This window comes from Lipotes vexillifer, unplaced genomic scaffold (assembly GCF_000442215.2).
Source record: "Lipotes vexillifer unplaced genomic scaffold, Lipotes_vexillifer_v1.1 scaffold5, whole genome shotgun sequence".
Classification (NCBI taxonomy): Eukaryota; Metazoa; Chordata; class Mammalia; order Artiodactyla; family Lipotidae; genus Lipotes; species Lipotes vexillifer.
In genome coordinates, this window is record NW_006788592.1 from 1,192,159 (window position 1) to 1,210,136 (window position 17,978).

The 17,978-nt window shown below is 37.3% G+C and overlaps 1 pseudogene; it reads left to right on the top strand.

The window, feature by feature from the left end:
* Positions 1-659: 659 nt before the first annotated feature.
* Positions 660-17,978, top strand: part of LOC103087757 (hypoxia-inducible factor 1-alpha inhibitor pseudogene) — a 43,301-nt pseudogene continuing 25,982 nt past the window's right edge.

Consider the following 17,978-nt stretch of genomic DNA (forward strand, 5'->3'; position numbering starts at 1 on the left):
CACTTGAGCTACACTAACTTTGGGCCCCATAACATCAGAACAGATAGCAAAACTTGCTAACACCTTTGTACCCAAGAAACTCAAAGAGTTGAAAAGGAGGGAATGATACAAGGGCATCTGCTTTCAAATAGTAAAAACAGGCTTGTCTTTAATTTACTGTCCCTCCAAGCTCACAAGTATTTTGTGGTGTCCAATACCCCATCTTTTCATGTTAATAGACAACACAGATTCCTTCAAAAAATAAAGCCCTTTCAATGCTCCCCACTGATTGGATCATGTGGCAGTATTCAGGTCCTAGATAATATGGCTGGGGATGCTATTTTATGTGAGATAGAAAGAGAAGAGAAACTGATGGCGCTTCCTCAGGCCTCTGATCTTACTGAGCAATGCCGTCTTTCCTGCTGTGTACTGTGAGTGCAGTAAGGTTCTGTCTTGCAAGGAGCTGTGTGCTTCACATGGACAGGTAAGCCCATCAGGAAACTTGGGGGCCATTCCTAGCTTTGTCACTTTCCCAACTTTGGCCCTTCATTTGTTCTCTTGTAGAATGAGAGGTTTCAATGAGGTGTTCTTGGTAGTTCTTTCTGGATCTAACCTCCTAACAAGGAGTGGTGCGACCATGTTCTGAGTTTCTCTTTACCTTTCCCACTTTCTGCTGAGTCATGGAGCCCATGGATTGGAGAGGCTCCCTGGGACGGGATGCTGGTTCTTCAGGTTGCCAGCTGTTGCACTTTGGACAAATTACTTGTGCTCTCCATGAACCTCAGTACCCTTATGAAATGGGACTTGTCCTCCTACATTGTGGTATGTAATGAGATGCGATCATACGTGAGAAGTGTTTAGAACAGTTCTGGAAACATTTTAAGTGTTATAAATATTAGCTGGGTTTTTTGTTGTTGTTGTTTTAAATGAGATAACCTCTGTTAATGTACACAGCACAGTGCCTGGCACATAGAAAGGATCTAATAAACACAACCATTTTATTATTATTGTCTTTGGCAGAAAGTGAAGGTTTTATTTTTGAACTTTTCAAGAGTATTTTTGGTTTGAAGAAAGCTATTTTACTTCATCCCTCTGGAGGTATATAAAGATGAAGGTTTTCTCCTACCTTTCTCTTGCCTTAGTAGAGAGAACGTGCTGACTTCAGAAAATAATTCTGCTAACAATCCTTTGGTGTCCACACTTTGACCTGGACACAGGACATAGTGTTCTTCCTCGTCTATTTTTCGTTTTTCCCCTTTTCCCTTTATGCATCCTCAGGCAGTAAGTAAACAGAGGCTCAGATGACTTCAATTTGAAGACAACCTCCTGCAGCTGCTGGTGGCTGCTTTGGTCAGAGTCTGGGCTGGGAACGCGTTGTTACTCACATTAATGGAAGAGCAGGTCATCAGTCGACCCAAAGCAGACCAGCCCATTAAAGTAGCCAACAGGAGAAGTCAAGCAAAGGCATGGGGAATAGGAGACAAATTATATATCCAGATAGATACATACACAGTGTTTTAGTCAGCTGGGGCTACCATAACAAAATACACACACTGGGTGGTTAAAATAACAGAAATTGATCTTCTCACAGTTCTGGAGGCTGGAGTCCAAGATCAAGGTACCATCAGGGTTGGTTTCTGGTTAGGCCTCTCTTCCTGTCTTGCAGACAATCACCTTCTCACTGCATACTTACAGGGCCTTTCCTCTGTATGTGCACAGAGAGAGAGAAAGAAAGAGAGAGAGAGAACGAGCTCTGGTGTCTTTTCCTCTTTTTATAAGGACACCAGTTCTATTGAATTAAGATTACACACTTACAACCTCATTTAACTTATTTACTATCTTCTGAAAAGCTCTATCTCCAAATACAATCACAATACAATTCAACATATGAATTTCGAGGGGACACATTTCAGTCTATAACATATATACAGTTATATCTTCAGAGAAAAAGAGAGAGAGGGAGAGAGAGAACCATTTGATTCAGAGATTTGGTCCCTGTATTCTATGTCTTTGTGATCCCATAATTCTGACAAAATAGACAAAGTTAATTTTTACCTTCCTTAGCAATGTCTTCTGTGAATCTTCTCACTTTTTCATTTCTACCCTACCGTGTGCAGTCATTGTCCTAAGTGCCTATCTCCCATGTAGTTTTTTTTTTTAACTTATATTATTATTTGTTTATTATTCAATTAACATATGTCTCTGTCTTCTAGACTCTATCTGGTCTAGTCCCTAGGCTTTGTCTGATTCCTGCTTTAGAAATTAGGCTTGAAGAGAACAGGACATTTGTTACTTTATTCACTACTGTTTTGCTCTGTTCACTGAGTACAGAGTCTGGAATGTAGGACATTCTTGATAAAATATATGTTAAATACATGAATGGACAATCATTTGTTTAGATAATCAAATGAAATTTTTTGAGTTTAGTTCTTTCAAAAAGGGGACTATGGGACAGTAAAAATAGGGGATACATTAATTCTCCTCTCAGGAACAATCCTTCTCTACTTCCTTGACTACTCCTATGCATTCTTCAGGTCTCCACCTGATCCATGAAGTTGGGAATGGGTGTCCCTTCCATGCACTTTCCTATTACAGTGAACTTCACCTAGGTACATGCATCGTACTCCTCTGAATTCTCTTAATTACTTACTAGAATGTATGTTTTATGAGGGCAGGACCCAGGATTGCTGTCACAGAGTAAGAGCTCATTAAATATCTGCTGGATGTATGTTAAGTTTTTGTAAAATGGGGGAAGGTTTTCCAAGCCATAATTAGCTCAAATAACTTCTTGTTCTACCCTAAATTCAAGGGTCTATGGGACAGTTCTCTACCATGTTTAGAACCATTTCTGAAGCTGAGTCCTCCCCCAACATTTTCTGTATTACAAGCCTCCGTGTAAAAGCATAACATGGGAGAAACCAGAACACTTTATTTTTGGGGATACACTGTGGGGGCTTCCAATTGGAAAAGAATGTGTTCACTAGTTTGATTGAAAAAGACTTGGAAAAAAATCCTCTTTTTAACAAGAAAAGGTATTAAAAATTTTTTTTTAAATGAAGAAAATTCTGAATTAGGTTCTTGTTCCAGGAACCATATTAAGAACTCTATGCCCAATTTCTCATTTAAGACTTAAACCATAAAGTAAATAATATTATTAGCCCCATATAAGGAAAATGATGTTTAGAGATATTGACTCACCCAAGATCATAGACCAACTGAATGACAGAGACTGGACTCTGATCTCAGATTATCTGACTCCCAAGCCATTATCTGACCCCCAAACCTATCCTTCTCATCAATGCTACTCAAAGCACTGCTTTGTTTATGTGTTCTATATCATATTACACATAAGAGAAATTTTTTGATTCAACGAGCCTATGAAGCATGTCTATAAAGCCTTGGAGAAACTGTACTTAGACCTTAAGAGGATATAGAGAGCCAAAAGTAGATTTAGAGTTCCCAGTAACATCCATAGTTTATTCTTGGCTTCCTCAATAGAGGCAAAATCCAAGAGCATTAGAGCTGGAAAATGTCTTTAAAGGTCATCTTGTTTAATGTCTTCCTTTGAGAGATGACGAAACTGAGGTTTGAGCAGTGATAGGACTTTCCCAATGTCGTCCAGGTAAGTTGTGGCGGAGCTAGTCCAGGGTGTTCACTGCTTTGGAAAGACAGAAAAAAAATCTATTGGTAGCATGAAATAAACACAATTTAAAATAGTTATCAGGCTGGGATTAAAAATAGCCAAGCATGCTTGATTAGATCTACTCTTGGGAGTTAAATACTTGTGGTGTAACTTAGTAGGAATGGATACATATATCTTAACTTCAGTCTGTGTTCTTGATAGTTTTTTGAAACCAACCATTAGAAAAGTGATTTACTTGACCCTGGTGCATGCTAAGGTAATTTACGAGCTTGTGATAAAAAGGGATAACGTTGTGTTAAAGAATGATGTGTAGATATGCTTGGGTAGTTTTGTTGAATCAATAGATACTTGGATCTTGCCATTATATAATTTGTTATTTGACATCTTCATTGGGGAAATTTACTATCTGCCTACTCAGTGAACTCACAGCTAATACTAAATTTGAAATGATGTGAAAATCAGTGTTTTACATATGCTACTTCATTAAAATGGATGTGATTATGATTAAGCCAAGCATGGGATCAGCTCATAGTAGAAGCCTAAGGAATGGCATTTGCTTGTCCATTTTTAGGCTGTACTGGAAATAATTCAGATACAGCTTCTCATATCCACCTTAGTTGGGGTGAGAACTAAATAAGAAACTCTGAAAAAAGCGCACCAAGAGAAAAATTATAGAAAATCTAAATATTCAGCACCATAATGTCAAGCAATCAATCTGAATGACATTGAGGAGGATATTCCATCAGCTGACTGTAAAGTTTGTTTGAAGGAGTCAACATGGCTCTTCCTCAAGTCTAAATACACAGTAGACTAAAAGTTATAGTGAATTTTCCCCTTCAATATGTACCTTGCTGAAATCCATTCATTAAATGAGTAGTGGGCTTTCACTTATTGAACTTAATGTGTTAAATGCAGTTCAGGCTCTTTTTTTTACTGTCCTGGAGTCCCTTGGTTTTGCCAGGAATAGAGAATGTGGTCCAGATGATGTCTACGTATCTCGACCACCATGATTGCATCCCTCCTTTGGGAAAGAGGTGGCTTAGCTAGAGGTCAAAAGATGCTTGTTCTTGTCTTCCTCATCCTTTTTCTAGCAACTGGGGAGTCCCTTAACTTCTTTGCCCTTAGTTTCCTTAGGTATAAAATGCAGGTAATGATCTCAGGGGGTAAAAATGAAGATAAAAATAATAGGTAAAATTTATTGAGCATCTACCATGGGCACATGCCTGGGTTAGGGACTTTAAGTGTGTTATTCCATTCAATAATCACTAAAACTCTGGGCAGTAAGCATTATCCCGTTTCATAGACAAGAAAAATAAAGGTTAGCCTCAAAGAGATTAAGTGCTTGTCCAATGTCACCTGTCAGAATCAAGGTTTGATATGATCTCTCTGATTTCAAAGTGAATATTCTTAGTCACTAGAGTATGCTGCCTCTGGTACTAAACATATAGAGAGCATTGTTAAAAGCAAATAATGGGGAGGGAAATTACGGAATACCTTCAATATACTTAACATCGTGGAAGGTGTTTTCATAGGTAATCCTATTTAATCCTCATGACTCTTGGGGTAGCTATCTTCACATTTATTATTTATTTACTTTTTCTCTGATTTCAATGTATTTCTGTACTTTGCCTAGGTAGAAACCAGAACACTGATGAAATCACACGAGGTCTATAGTATGAAATTACAATATTATAAAATTGAAATTATCTCATTGGATGTGAAAGAATGGGTTGTGAAAGGGAATGCTGGTTCTTTGTGAAGTCCATCTCAAGAGTTTACTTGAGCACTTTGAGGATTTTCTTTAGATATATACTAGAAAAAAGCAGACTAGAAGAAAATAATTAAGGGTCAACATGACTTTTCACAATGGTAAATGTTATAGTTGCAGACATTTGTCTGATGTAGTTTTGCTTTTCTAATAAACCTGAAGTGAGAGTAATAAGGAAGACTCAATATGCTACAGTTTTATTTGGAATTTGTAAGTGTAAAAAAGTGTAAAAAAAGTGTAAAAAATTCCTCAAATATATCTTTTATTTTTGAGGAATAAACATAGATATAGTATTTAGGGAGGATGTCTTTATATAATAGACTTCATAAACACTTCTTTTGAAAAATACAAATGGTCTAAATGGAGAATAAAAATATTATAATCAACAGGACAGTGCTACAGTTGTCTTTTAGAAGAGTGGCAGAAATTTTGATATCATGTGGGAAAAGTATAGGATGGTTTTCAAAAGATGTAAAAGCTGAATCAGAATACAGACTATTTTTTTGCCTAAAGTATTTATTTAAAAAATATCACTTGGCTTTTTAGTTCTCAAGTCTCATAAATATTTACGTGTGTGTACATGTGTGTGTGTACATGTGCAGAGAAAGTTTTCAATACATTAATTCTTGTTCTGCCTAGATTCTCCTACATTTCCCTTGTCAATTTGGCTTTACCTTGAGAGAAATTGTTCATTCTAATTGATTTGGGCCAAACTGGCAAAACTCTTTGAAAAGTTTTCAATCAGTGCCAGCTTTTCAGGCACTTTCTCATACTCGTGGTAGATGAAAACAGTTTCCAAACAATATTTCCAAATAGATGCTCTTTCTAGATACTTCTTCAGGCACACCAGATCATTGGCCTTTTGATGCACATACCATCAAGTGCACCTGTCTTACTTATTTCCAGTCACTGTACAGTTCGCCATAAACCCTCTGCCACCCTTCCCAGGCCTATTCAGAAGCTTTTGCTTCTAGCCTGAGTGTCAGGCTCAGTTCTCTTTCTGGTTTGCCTATCACGTGATTGGCTCCAGTTGTCACCAAACCCTTTTGTATCCCTTGTGAGGCACTGCTGCCTGTGTTCTCTGACTGTATCTTCACCAAGGAAGCCATTGTATACCAAGGAAGCTAAGATCCATCCTATGTAACCTGCAAAGATTCTCACTTAAAGACTTTAAACATACTTTCAGAGCCAGAGTGAAATGTGCCAGCCCTGGTGGCGACTTAAAAGAGCTGGTAGTTGGAAGAGGTACTACCTTCTGTAGAATGATCTCTGTTGCCAGTGGTGGAGCCAAGCTCTGTAACTGGAGACTGAATACCTCTTTCAGTGCTACCAAGAGAGCTGAGAGATATCCAACTCTGAATCAGCTTGACCAACAGCACGACCATGAGAAAAGAATGAAAGACCCCAGTTACACTTGGCTGGAGTACACAAGATCTCTGTGGTGAATAGTTCATTTCCATCTAAACTTTCCCAGCATTAAGTTAAAAAACAAGTGGCTCAAAACATTTTTAGGATTTACTGCTCACACATTACATAGTGAACAGGAATGGGTTTTGTCAAACACATGTGGCAATTATGTACTGTGGGTCAGCTGTAGCTGTGATTTGATGTACCCTGAGTTAGAAGGGTTTGTTCTCTAAAACACATGGTTCCCAGACTTACAGTGTGCTATGATTTGATTTTCAAATGCCAAAAAAAGCTGCAGAATGCACTAACATAGAAACATTTATATAGGGAAATTTTCAGGTGAGGGACTAATTCCAAATGGAGAGTAAGACATGGGAGGAAGATAGCATATTAAATGGTCTGTAGTTTCACATTGGTATAGAGATATAATTCTGGAACTTTATATTTTACTTAAATTTATAAACCTTTGCTGTGGGCAAAGCATGAATAAAGTTATGGTACAGAGACCCCAGTCTGCATGGATTCTTGGTTCTCTCTTATATAACATGGGACCTCAGGGCCTATCCCATGCACACCCCACCTTTCACCCACTCACCCTCCAGCAAAACCACTGGCTTCAGAGTGCGTGAAAGACTAACCTCTATGAAAAATTGATAGCTGATCCTTGAACAATGAGTAGAAAGAATCTCTTAAGAAAAGGGAAGTATATTCATTCTAGAGAAAGAGCTTTTTAAAAGGCTGACAACATTATAGACGTGAATTATGACAAACCAACAAAAGCATCTCAGTATTAGGATGATGTACTAGGATGCTAAGATGAGTGAGGGGTGCTGACAGCTGTATGCACAGAAGGGGATAAGCAAGGTGGGCATGGAGGCCTGAGTGCCTGTGTGCCTGGTTACACTCATGGGGAGATGGCAGACTGTAGTAGAAAACCAAAGTTAAATGCAGTGAACATTGACATACTGAGTTCTGAGATTTAATTACTGATATAGTATGTTTGAGTTATCCCTTGCCAGAGGAATAACTGCCAATAAAAATCTGGTGTCAGATATTAGATAGAAAAAGAGAACTAATTTTTATAAAAGCCATTACTTTAAGCATAGAGGGCTCTGGAATCCTGTGATTTAAATCTTCTCAGTGCTCTGACTAGCTCCTCGTGTATAAGACCCACCTCACAGGGTTTTTGCGATGATTATATAAGATTTTGATGCTTAGGCCCAGTATAGGCTCAATGCCTATTAAAGGTTTATCCCCTTTCAAAAATTCTCACTTTAACATCGTTTTTGTTGGTTTTATAAGAACTCCTGTTAACTTAGTTTTAGGCACCATTCGAGTGTAAAGGGTGAAAAGTTACCACAGGCGAGTCGTCTTATTACCCACGCATTTTGTTTTTCAGAAAAAGTTACATGCAAAAAAGGGATTTTATTTGCATCTTCCTTGACTTGCAGTCTTTCCTCCTCAGTTCACCCATCATGGGCCTTATTTTGAGGCAACTTGACCAGACTGTTGTATAGATGCCTTCTTTGGTAGAGGGTCCGTAGGGTTCCTGTTTTGAGTCATCAGATCGTTTGGAATAAAATCATGAGATCCAGATTGATCAACAACCTCCAAAAGCCTCATGAGGGTATTTTCTAACTTCTACTGATCTCATTTCTCCAAAGTTTATAGCTTAGATCCTCTGGTTCCCATTTTTTTTCATTATAGTCTGGCCAGTCAATCTACCTTTCTCTTCTTTTATAGTTACACATTTTGGAATTTCTTTAATTGGGCTGCTGGCTCTTAAATTCTTCCATGAGATAAAAGTTTTAGCAGAATTCTGCTAAATTGGTCTAAGAAAGAAAGTTATATCTTGAATAAACACCTATTGTATGAAATTGAATGTTTCCTACCATTTGTTGAGGGTACATTTCATTATTCTTTTCACTTATCGTTTGTTAGCTTCTGGGCATATTTAAAAGAAGATCCCAATCAGCCCTGATGGATGCTGATATTTGGCCAGATCTACAACTTAGAACAAAGTGGAGGAATGACTCAATTATCCTTACTCATGCCTGAATTATCTGTGTAATTGGGACAGAGAATTACAGGCAAAGAATGCTGTCTATTGCTATTTTTAAGCTCTGCTCCCGCTGTGTTGTTCTTCTTATGTTTCACTAGCCTGTCACTGGCTTTAAATATTTTACATATCATAATTAATGATTTGGTTGAACCCTGAGGCTTTCTTAGCAAAAGGTACAATTTGCAAATTGAATAGCAAATAATTACATAGATGATATCATTCATGAATAGGAAATGAACAGATACATTTTGTGTCTTCAGATTTGGGTATTTAAACAGCATGTACTCAATTTATTAGTGAGAGTTATGAGAGGCTATTGTCAAAGCCTCAGGTGTGTGTGGGAAGGAAATTAACATCAAGAGTGATAATTGATCTTTAATGATACAAAGAGAGAATGGTCTACTTGACCTTCAGAGTGCTTAATGGTAAAGAGGAAACACATTCAAACTGATTTCCTCATACAGGTAGAAATCTTTTTGGTTTCTGTGGGTTTTGTTTGTTTGTTTGTTTTGTTTTCCATTTTAAAATAGAAAGTGGAACCGTAGCCCTTAGAAAGAAAACATAATAAAACTCAAAGACTGGACTTCAGACAAATCTTAGTACTGTGCTTGCATGCCAGTTGTTACATAATTATAATTAGTAGGTATTTCCAATTTTAGTGAACTCTCCTGTTTACTAAGTAATGGGTTACTGTCATTGAAAGTTAGATATCTCCCTTCAAAGGGAAAACCTGCTTTAATACCCAGTCTAAAAATGTACTTCCATAACCAAAGACAACTTGGCTATAAATAGACAGTCATGATGTTATTGCAGCTGAGGAGATTTCATCCCATTAGAAACTTCACTCAGAAATGTAGAGGAGTGCTTAATAATGAATGAATGTGATTTAAGGCCGCTTTATACTGATGACACTTTTCCTATAAATATTACAGAGACGTTTAAATTTTTATCTCCCATAATTCTAATGAATGAATTTCCCTGACCCTTACTGAAAATTATACCTGTAAAGTCTGCAATTTACTGATGATTGCTTGGGCTATTAAAGAGACTAGGATTTCAAAATATTTTCATTTCATTCATAAATTCCTCTAATGCCTTTGGAACCAAAGTTTAAAGAAGATGCGTTGGCTGTGCTTCCAACTTTAACCACTGGGAGAGTGTTGTAGTTTCTTCAACAACTAACTTCATAAACACAGTGAAGGTCCAACTAAAGTAGAAATATGGGGGCACACAGGGAGCCACTGTCCTGTGGATGGTGTGCTAGGACAAATATTTTAAAAGGAGAATGGTGCTGTGGCTGCTACTGCTATATTTTGAAAGAGGGTGTCCAGTCCACCTGCATTTATACTAAAGTATTCCTACTCCTGCATTCCAGCTTGAAGTATAAAGACTAAGGGACTGGGATGTGAAAGTCTTGCTATAATTATTTCCAGGATTAACACTAACTAAGTAATAACACTAATTAATTTCTGTTAAATACAAGAGTGAGCGATGCTACATTTAGTTAGAATTATCCAGCTTTTCAGATAACTGTAGCTTAACTCCTCCAGTAATACAGGGTTTACATTTTATTAATTTATTCATTGTAATGGGATACTGTCTAAATTGACAAACTTATATGGCCCAGGTGGAAAGTATATCAAACATATAAATTCATCCATCAACATTTTTTGAGTATCTATAAGTGATTGAATCACCGTGTGGGGTAAGTGTGCTATTTCAAGAAATGTATACACAAAGTTCACAAGAATATGGGCAGAAAAGGTATATGAGAATAGCGTAGGGAGAGATGCACTGGGGAACTTTCTAGACATGATGTTGGACTGAACTTTAATGATGAGCTCTTTCTTGTTAATGGAAGAAAATACATTTCAGGCAGAGAGCAAGTATACAAAGCATCCATAAGTAGGAAACAAAATTTAAATTCTCTGATAACATATGTGATATAGGTTTATCCTTTTCCCTCATGCCTCTCCGAATTGAAAGTTTCCTCAGATGTTTAATTAGTCACTGTAAATTTGATCTCCTCAACATCTCCTGAAGCTCTTCCTCCCTATCTTTTCTGCCAGTGGCCACTGATTTAGTTCAGGTCCTCCTTTTGTCTTCTATGGATTATCACATTAGCCTTGATACCTCCAGTCTTACCTTCCTTTATCCCATTATTCATACTTTTCTCAAAATGAGCTTCGTGAAACACATATCCAATCCCATCACTCCCTTCTGCTGACTCCATTACCTCCTGGATGAAGGTCAGACTCCATGTTCAGGGCCTCTTCTCCTGTCAAGTCCCCATGTCCACGTTCACAAATGGATTCATTCACAGTTCTCCAAATATTTCATGCTTTTTCCTGTCTCCTTGCTTTTATATTCAATATAAGTTCTTTTCTATGCCTCTATTCATAGAACACCCTTAATTCTTCATCCCTTAACCCAACATGTCTTTCCAGACACATTTCAAGTATCCTCTCCTCTTGGAAGCAATTCCTGGTTCCTCCTGCTTCAGTTACATATACCATCTTTGTTTTCCCATAATACATATTCCTGTCTTCTAGCATGTATCACACAGTAATAGACAATCCTCTGTGTGTGTGTGTGTGTGTGTGTGTGTACTTTGTCTCTCCATATATGACTCCTAACACAATATTGTACATGATAGAAATTATCAATAAATTAATGAAATGAATAAGCTACTTCTTCCCAGGAATGCAGTATGTTTATTATTTTTTCTTTTCTTTCTTTTTTTTTTTTTTTTTTTTTTTTTTTATTTCCCCCTGTAATTGATTTCTAATCTCATAGCGTTGTGGTCAGAAAAGATGCTTGATATGATTTCAATTTTCTTAAATTTACTGAGGCTTGATTTGTGACCCAAGATGTGATCTATCCTGGAGAATGTTCCATGCACACTCGAGAAGAAAGTGAAGTCTGCTGTTTTTGGATGGAATGTCGTATATATATCAATTAACTCTATCTGGTCTATTGTGTCATTTAAAGGTTGTGTTTCCTTATTAATTTTCTGCTCGGATGATCTGTCGATTGGTGTAAGTGAGGTGTTAAAGTCCCCCACTATTATTGTGTTACTGTCGATTTCCTCTTTTATAGCTGTTAGCAGTTGCCTTATGTATTGAGGTGCTTCTATGTTGGGTGCATTTATTTATTTATTTATTTATTTATTTATTTTTGCATTACATGGGCCTCTCACTGTTGTGGCATCTCCCGTTGCGGAGCACAGGCTCCGGACGCGCAGGATCAGCGGCCATGGCTCACGGGCCCAGCCGCTCCGTCGTATGTGGGATCTTCCCGGACCAGGGCACGAACCCGTGTCCCCTGCATCGGCAGGCCCACTCTCAACCACTGCACCACCAGGGAAGCCCGTGTTTATTATTTTTATAATATATCCTCATATCAACACCTTATAGAAAATTCAGTTATCTTGAAGCTGTCTTGATAATTTTGGCACATTTATTGCCTAGGACAGTTCCTAGCTCATAGACTTTGATTCATAAATACTTGTTGACTGAATGAATAAAGGAACTAGTGTTATGGGTTGAATTGTGTCCCCCACTCCCATACACACACACACACACACACACACACACACACACACACACAAAAGATAATGAAGTCCTATCTTCCAGTACCTGTGAATGTGACATTATTTGGAAATAGGGTCTTTGCAGATGATCAAATTAAGTTGAGGTTATTAGGGTAGGCCCAATTCCAATACGACTCTGTCCTTATACAAAGTAGAACTTTGGACACAGAGAGAGAGACATAGGGAGAATGCCATGTGAAGATTGCATTTGTGCTGCCAGAAGCCAAGGAATGCCAACTGCCAGCTAACCTACAGAAGTCAGGAGGGGGTCATGGAACAGATTCACATTCATAGGCTCCAGAAGGATACTTCCTTACTTATAACTTCATCTCAGGCTTCTAGGCTCCCAGAACTGTGAAGCAATGAATTTCTGTTGTTCCAAGGCACTCAGTGTGTGGTACATTGTTACAGTAAACCTAGGAAACTAATAAATCTAGGGACAAAGATTTAGATATTTCATTGCATCCAGGGGCTGGTATGGCTCTGTAGGTAGCCTGTAGTAGCACTAATGAAGATTATAGACAGCACAAAGGCAGAAGATCAAGCACTGTTTTCAACAATGGCTAGTGAGAGAATTACTGTAGATATTATTTTAAAAACTGTAGGTATTATTTTTTTTAAAAAAGATACAGATTATTGTGGTAGAAGTATTGCGGGCAGTCTACACTTTACAACTGAGAATGGGATTTTCAGATTAGTGACCAGGCATGTGTATTTTTTTAAATTTTATTTATTTATTTTTTTAACATCTTTATTGGAGTATAATTGCTTTAAAATGTTGTGTTAGTTTCTTTTTCTTTTACATCTTTATTGGAGTATAATTGCTTTACAATGGTGTGTTAGTTTCTGCTTTATAACAAAGTGAATCAGTTATACATATACATATGTTCCCATATCTCTTCCCTCTTGCATCTCCCTCCATCCCACCCTCCCTATCCCACCCCTCTAGGTGGTCACAAAGCACCAAGCTGATCTCCCTGTGCTATGCAGCTGCTTCCCACTAACTGTCTATTTTACGTTTGGTAGTGTATATATGTCCATGCCACTCTCTCACTTTCTTCCAGCTTACCCTTCCCTCTCCTCATATCCTCAAATCCATTCTCTAGTAGGTCTGTGTCTTTATTCCCATCTTTCCCCTAGGTTCTTCATGACCCTTTTTTTTTCCCTTAAATTCCATATATATGTGTTAGTATATGGTATTTGCTTTTCTCTTTCTGACTTACTTCACTCTGTATGACAGACTCTAGGTCCATCCACCTCACTACAAATAACTCAATTTCCTTCCTTCTTATGGCTGAGTAATATTCCATTGTATATATGTGCCACATCTTCTTTATCCATTCATCTGTCGATGGACACTTAGGTTGCTTCCATGTACTGGCTATTGTAAACAGAGCTGCAATGAACATTGTGGTACATGACTCTTTTTGAATCATGGTTTTCTCAGGCTATATGCCCAGTAGTGGGATTGCTGGCTCATATGGTAGTTTGATTTTCAGTTTTTTAAGGAACCTCCATACTGTTCCCCATAGTGACTGTATCAGTGTACATTCCCACCAACAGTGCAAGAGGGTATCCTTTTCTCCACACCCTCTCCAGGATTTATTGTTTGTAGTTTTCTGATGATGGCCATTCTGACTGGTGTGAGGTGATAACTCACTGTAGTTTTGATTTGCATTACTCTAATGATTGGTGATGTTGAGCATCCTTTCATGTGTTTGTTGGCAATCTGTATATCTTCATAGGAGAAATGTCTATTTAGGTCTTCTGCCCATTTTTGGATTGCGTTGTTTGTTTTTTGATATTGAGCTGCATCAGTTGCTTGTAAATATTGGAGATTAATCCTTTGTCAGTTGCTTCATTTGCAAATATTTTCTCCCATTCTGAGGGTTGTCTTTTCGTCTTGTTTATGGTTTCCTTTGCTGTGCAAAAGCTTTTAAGTTTCATTAGGTCCCATTTGTTTATTTTTATTTTTATTTCCATTTCTCTAGGAGGTGGGTCCAAAAGGATCTTGTTGTGATGTATGTCATAGAGTGTCCTGCCTATGTTTTCCTCTAAGAGTTTGATAGTGTCTGGCCTTACGTTTAGGTCTTTAATCCATTTTGAGTTTATTTTTGTGTATGGTGTTAGGGAGTGTTCTAACTTCATACTTTTACATGTACCTGTCCAGTTTTCCCAGCACCACTTATTGAAGAGGCTGTCTTTTCTCCACTGTATATTCTTGCCTCCTTTATCATAAATAAGGTGACCATATGTGTGGGGGTTTATCTCTGGGCTTTCTATCCTGTTCCATTGATCTATATTTCTGTTTTAGTGCCAGTACCACATTGTCTTGATTACTGTAGCTTTGTAGTATAGTGTGAAGTCAGGGAGCCTGATTCCTCCAGCTCCATTTTTCGTTCTCAAGATTGCTTTGGCTATTTGGGGTCTTGTGTTTCCGTACAAATTGTGAAATTTTTTGTTCTAATTCTGTGAAAAATGCGAGTGGTAGTTTTAGAGGGATTGCATTGAATCTATAGATTGCTTTGTGTAGTAGAGTCATTTTCACAATGTTGATTCTTCCAATCCAAGAACATGGTATATCTCTCCATCTATTTGTATCATCCTTAATTTCTTTCACCAGTGTCTTATAATTTTCTGCATACAGGTCTTTTGTCTCCTTAGGTAGGTTTATTCCTAGATATTTTATTCTTTTTGTTGCAATGGTAAATGAGAGTGTCTTCTTAATTTCACTTTCAGATTTTTCATCATTAGTGTATAGGAATGCCAGAGATTTCTGTGCATTAATTTTGTATCCTGCTACTTTACCAAATTCATTGATTAGCTCTAGTTGTTTTCTGGTAGCATCTTTAGGATTCTCTATGTATAGTATCATATCATCTGCAAACAGTGACAGCTTTACTTCTTCTTTTCCAGTTTGTATTCATTTTATTTCTTTTTCTTCTCTGATTGCTGTGGCTAAAACTTCCAAAACTATGCTGAATAATAGGGGTGAGAGTGGGCAAGCTTGTCTTGTTCCTGATCTTAGTAGAAATTGCTTCCGCTTTTCACCATGGAGGACGATGTTGGCTGTGGGTTTGTCATATATGGCCTTTATTATTTTGAGGAAAGTTCCCTCTATGCCTACTTTCCGCAGGGTTTTTATTATAAATGGGTACTGAATTTTGTCAAAAGCTTTTTCTGCATCGATTGAGATGATCATATGGTATTTTTCCTTCAATTTGTTAATATGAGGTATCACATTGATTGATTTGCGTATATTGAAGAATCCTTGCATTCCTGGGATAAACTCCACTTGATCATGGTGTATGATCCTTTTAATGTGCTGTTGGATTCTATTTGCTAGTATTTTGTTGAGGAATTTTGCATCTATGTTCATCAGTGATAATGGCCTGTAGTTTCCTTTCTTTGTGACATCCTTGTCTGGTTTTGGTATCAGGGTGATAGTGGCCTCGTAGAATGAGTTTGGGAGTGTTCCTCCCTCTGCTATATTTTGGAAGAATTTGAGAAGGATAGGTGTTAGCTCTTCTCTAAATGTTTGATAGAACATAGAAGCCATCTGGTCCTGGGCTTTTGTTTGTTGGAAGATTTTTAATCACAGTTTCAATTTCAGTGCTTGTGATTGGTCTGTTCATTTTTTCTATTTCTTCCTGGTTCAGTCTCAAAAGGTTTTGCATTTCCAAGAATTTGTCCATTTCTTCCAGGTTGTCCAATTTATTGGCATAGAGTTGCTTGTAGTAATCTCTCATGATCCTTTGTATTTCTGCAGTGTCAGTTGTTACTTCTCCTTTTTCATTTCTAATTCTCTTGATTTGTGTCTTCTCCCTTTTTTTCTTGATGAGTCTGGCTAATGGTTTATCAATTTTGTTTATTTTCTCAAAGAACAAGCTTTTAGTTTTATTGATCTTTGCTATCATTAACTTCATTTCTTTTTCATTTATTTCTGATGTTTATGATTTCTTTCCTTCTGCTAACTCTGGGGTTTTTTTGTTCTTCTTTCTCTAATTGCTTTACGTGTAAAGTTAGGTTGTTCATTTTAGATGTTTCTTATTTCTTAAGGTAGGATTGTATTGCTATAAACTTCCCTCTTAGGACTGCTTTTGCTGCATCCCATAGGTTTTGGTTCATCGTGTTTTCATTGTGATTTGTTTCTAGGTATTTTTTGATTTCCCCTTTGATTTCTTCAGTGATCTTAAGTAGTGTATTGTTTAGCCTCCATGTGTTTGTATTTTTTACAGATTTTTTCCTGTAATTGATATCTAGTCTCATAGTGTTGTGGTCAGAAAAGTTACTTGTTATGATTTCAATTTTCTTAAATTTACCAAGGCTTGATTTGTTACCCAAGATATGATCTATCCTGGAGAATGTTCCATGAGCACTTGAGAATAAAGTGTATTCTGTTGTTTTTGGATGGAATGTCCTATAAATATCCATTAAGTCCATCTTGTTTAATGTATGTTACTGCTTGTTTAATGCTTGTGTTTCCTTATTTATTTTCATTTTGGATGATCTGTCCATTGGTGAAAGTGGGGTGTTAAAGTCCCCTACTATGATTGTGTTACTGTCAATTTCCCCTTTTATGGCTGTTAGTATTTGCCTTATGTATTGAGGTGCTCCTATGCTGGGTGCATAAATATTTACAATTGTTATATCTTCTTCCTGGATCGTTCCCTTGATCATTTTGTAATGTCCTCTTTGTCTCTTGTAATAGTCTTTATTTTAATGCCTATTTTGTCTGATATGAGAATTGCTACTCCAGCTTTCTTTTGATTTCCATTTGCATGGAATATCTTTCTCCATCCCCTCACTTTCAGTCTGTATGTGTTCCTAGGTCTGAAGTGGGTCTATTGTAGACAGCATATATACGGGCCTTGTTGTTGTATCCATTCAGCCAGTCTGTCTTTTGGTTGGAGCATTTACTCCATTTACATTTAAGGTAATTATCGATATGAATGTTCCTATTCCCATTTTCTTAATTGTTTTGGGTTTGTTATTGTAGTTTCCTGCCTAGAGAAGTTCCTTTAGCAGTTGTTGTAAAGCTGGTTTCTTGGTGCTGAATTCTCTTAGCTTTTGCTTGTCTGTAAAGGTTTTAATATCTCCATCAAATCTGAATGAGATCCTTGCTGGGTAAAGTAATCTTGGTTTTAGGTTTTTCTCCTTCATCACTTTAAATATGTCCTGCCACTCCCTTCTGCCTTGCAGAGTTTCTGCTGAAAGATCAGCTGTTAACCTTATGGGGATTCCCTTGTGTGTTATTTGTTGTTTTTCCCTTGCTGCTTTTAATATGTTTTTTTTTTTTTGGTATTTAATTTTTGGTAGTTTGATTAATATGTGTCTTGGTGTGTTTCTCCTTGCATTTATCCTCTATGGGACTCTCTGTGCTTCCTGGACTCGATTAACTATTTCCTTTCCCATATTAGGGAAGTTTTCAACTATAATCTCTTCAAATATTTTCTCAGTCCCTTTCTTTTCCTTTTCCTCTTCTGGGACCCCTGGTGCATTTAATGTTGTCCTAAAGGTCTCTGAG